This window comes from Sminthopsis crassicaudata, chromosome 4 (genome assembly GCF_048593235.1).
Source record: "Sminthopsis crassicaudata isolate SCR6 chromosome 4, ASM4859323v1, whole genome shotgun sequence".
In the NCBI taxonomy this organism is placed as follows: Eukaryota; Metazoa; Chordata; class Mammalia; order Dasyuromorphia; family Dasyuridae; genus Sminthopsis; species Sminthopsis crassicaudata.
The window spans coordinates 274,269,171-274,273,234 of record NC_133620.1 but is presented as its reverse complement, the minus strand read 5'-3'; the positions used below and the strand labels follow the sequence as shown (position 1 = coordinate 274,273,234).

Here is a 4,064-nt window from a genome sequence, read left to right as displayed (position 1 = left end):
ACAAAACAGTAACCCTCCCCTGGCTAACTTTTGCCAATGAATCTTTTAGCTAGGTAGGTCCTTGAAATCCTGATGCTGTCTGTTGATATAGCTTATTTACTTATTTAACATAAAACCAAGTAAGAAATTTTATTAGTATCTTTTTTATGATTAGTTTAGAATCATCTTTTCTCTTGCCTATTTGGTAATGCTTTCTGAAGCTGTTAGAATCTTTGTTTCAAAAATGCACTGCAAACTACTTATAAACTGCATTGTGATTTTCTTATCATGGAAAGTTTCAAGGAAGCCCATGTGTTTAACATACTTCCTCGAAGTTTAGCCCATTACCAAATGGTTATTTAATCCAAATATCTGAGCTGCAAATTGAGCTGCTCCTTCAGATGAAAAAAGCATAGTGGAACAGCCAGGACCACTAGGAATTCAAAGTCAGGACCATACATCCTGAGCTCCCCAATCAGGTGTAAGGGGAGGACAGTTGACTACTAGATATGTCGTATTACCAGACTTTATTGGCCCCAAACCATTGCTTCTGCCAGCTATTGCCTCAAATACATTAGGAACAGTATCTCCTTCATACTCTGGTTTAATCTTTACATTTTCATTTGGGCCTTTATGGGCAGATGTTACTTGAAGTTCACAAGAAATTCCATAGTATCCTCAAGCCTTAATTTTTTCACAGTGACCAAGGTTAGAAGTTGAGCTCATCAAGACCACAACTCTCCATGAACTTTGTACTTTATGAAGCAACTCCTTTTGCAACCCATTCAAAGTTTTTCTTCACTATCTGGAGGCCTTCAGGAGTCACTTCCTGAAGGTCCCACTATGACTGTTGGTTCTTTCTCCAGATAGCCAGAACCCCCAGAAATCATTATCAATAACATCCTCAAGAACAATTTCTTTTGTAGTCACATCAACACCAAATTCAATCTTCATGTGAACTAGTGTACAGTTTTGAGGTAACCAGGATTTTTCCAGTATTTCAAAAATAGCTTGTATGGAATGACTCATGATATCCACTTCAGTCTGACTTGACCTATGTTAAATCTAGCAAAACACCACTTTGCAGCGATAATCTGTTCTTCAGATCACTGAGAATCATTGTTGGAAAACAACTCTCCTTTAGATGGGTAGAACTTGTGTCCTTCTTTGACACATGGATTTCTTGGATAGGCAAGGAAGAACAAAGGTAAAAGGAAGGACACGAGTAAAGAGTGGAATTGATAAAATGGGAGTTATTCGGTAGGGAGAGAAAGTTGTCTAAGTGCTCACGACTATATCTAATCTTTAAGAGATGGAGAAGTACAAGCTGAGGAAGGAACCTATCCTTGAAGGAGGGAGAGACCAGCAGTCCTGGACCTGGCTCATGAAATTTTTGCAATTCTTCTACAAACCCATTCAATTGGAATCATTTCCCACTGAAGTGCAATGAAAGCTGCCTCATCACATTTTTTTGGGTGAAATTAGTTTTGATACCTGCTTCCTATAACAACTTGAAAATACAGCTGGTAATCTTGTTTGAGATCAAGCTTTTCCATCCAGGTGATTTTTTTTTAGTGGTGTTGCCTGCAGTGATCTGGTCTTTAAACTGCAAGAGGACTATTCAACAATTCATAGACTTTTTTGTTTGTTTGTTTTACCCTCGTAAAGCTTCTTACCAATCTTTAGTACTTTGGCTGTCACTGTTTCTCTAGCTGTGGTAGAACAGCAGGAAACTGGAAGGAAATCCTTGGTGCAGTTTAGAAAGAGCATGTAGGTCTTGGAAGTCTGATGACCTGATTTCAAAACATGATTCTGCTATTTATTATCTGTGTGGTCCTTTCTAGATGTAAATCCAAGAACTTAGAATATACTTGTCTCTGGAAGGTTCTCAAAAATAACTATATAAACTCTGTAATAGGCTGTTGGGGCAGACTATTTGGGACTTGGTTTCTACAGCCCCCAAAGCACACTATGGGGCCATGTCTTAGGCCTATGGAGAGAACTGGACCCGCTCTCAATCACTGGGTAAAGTATGTGAATCGGAGGGGTTTGTAAGGTAGGAAAAGCTTATACCAGGGGAGCCACAGGATCCCAGAAGGGCCAATCCAGCCTCTTTGTCAGGAGCTGCTATGGCACCAGTCTAGATCCCCAATCTCAAGTATTATCTTGCTTCAGCTTTTTTAGCTGCTTTTCTCTCAATCCCTGTTTCTTCTCTCCCTCACTTTACAAATTGATACTGAAGCCCAGAAGATGCAACTTTTTGATTTTGTGGAAACAGGAGGGAAATGATGATGCGAAGGGACACTGACAGTGATGATCAGATGATCACTAGGTCTTGCTCCTTTCAGTAAAATAAATGTGCTCCACCTAACTTTAAAGCTTCCAGCTGGGAAGAATTGCCAGATCTAATAAACAGGGTTATCCAGGAAGGCTCCACTCCATGAAGTCAAAGCTCTCTTCATCTCCTGCCTTTACGCCTTCTCTAAAGTGGCACCAGATGGGCTTGGACACTCTCCCACCTGCGCTTGCATACTCCCTCCCTCCCTGCGCCTCCTGGGCCAGCACTTAAACAGCTCCTTAAATCCTATCTTCTCCATAAAGCCTCCCTGGATTGATCAGAAATGGGTCATAATGACAGCTGACATTTATATGGCAATTTAAAGTCTGCAAAGGGTTTTATTTATGTTCTCTTTTTTGATCCTTTCAATGGCTCAGTGAAGTGGATGCTATTATTTCCCCCATTTTATAGAGGAGGCAATTGAAACTCAGTAAGGTCAATTGAGGCAATAGATAAAAAGCCAGAACTGGAGTCAGGAAAACTCATTGCTCAGAATTCAAATGTGGCCTCAGATACTTACTAGTTGTGTGATCCTGGGCAAGTCATTTAATGCTTTTTTGCTTCAGTTTCCTTATCTGTAAAATGAGCAGGAGAAGGAAATGGCAAACCACTCTATTATCTCTTCCTAGAAAATTCTAAATGGGACCATGAAGATTTGCAACTGAAAAACAACTGAACAAAAACCACGGTTAAATAGGATAGCTGAGTGACAAGTAAAAGTGCTGGGTCTGGAGTCAGGAAGACTCATTTAGGTTACAAAATTAGGGAAAAGACAGTCCCTACCGTTAGAGAGCTTACAATCTAATGGGGGAGATGACTCACCAATCAAATATGTACAAATGAGCTATGTATGGGATAAAGAGAAAACAACAGCAGGAAATGCCCTAGGAGAAAGAGGAGTTGGGGAAGGCTCCCCACAGAAGGTGGGATTTTAGCAGGAAAGTTGGGAGGCAAAGATACCCAACATAGGAGCCAGCAAAGTGGATGAAAAATGTAAGGTATCTAGATGATGCTGTGTAACTGAATGAATTATTGAATTACTATTATTATAATTATTGAATTATTATTATAATTATTGAATTATTGAATGACTATTGAATTAGTTATTATGTAAATCTTGGGGAAGGTCTGCCTGTTGATCATAGATCAGATTCAGAATTGAATAGGAGATTGGTCTGAATAGTATTTGGTAAATTGTGAAGCTCTTTTAAGTTACTGATGGATGAATTTATATAATATATCTACCACACATATACACACATATACAAACATATATATATATATATATATATATATATATATATATATACACACATATATATACATATATCTTTGATACTACTATTCTATAGATAGTATGTGAATCATGAAATGTCACATTCTTAAAGAATAAACATGGTTGGTGATATCTCTTATGTTACTGCTAAAGCCCATTGTTATAATAGGCTAACTGGGGTTAGAAGAAATATTGTCATTCAATCATGTTCAATTCTTCATGACTGCATTTGGGGTTTTCTTGGCAAAAATACTGTACTGGTTTGCAATTTACTTCTTCAGCTCAATTTACAGATGAAGAAACTGAGGTAAACAGGGCCAGTGACTTGCCCAGGGTCACATAGCTAGTAAGCTATATTTGCACTCAGGAAGAGTAGTCTTCCTTACTCTAAGCGTGGCACTTTATCCATTGTTCCACCTAGCTGCCTTAAAAGAAGTATAGGAAGATATTTATTGCATTGGATATATCTCC

At 38.6% G+C, this 4,064-nt stretch overlaps 1 pseudogene; it reads right to left on the bottom strand.

Moving 5' to 3' along the window:
- Positions 1-239: 239 nt before the first annotated feature.
- LOC141540730 (bifunctional phosphoribosylaminoimidazole carboxylase/phosphoribosylaminoimidazole succinocarboxamide synthetase pseudogene) lies at positions 240-1,749 on the bottom strand (annotated as a pseudogene).
- Between the last annotated feature and the right edge of the window lie 2,315 nt (positions 1,750-4,064).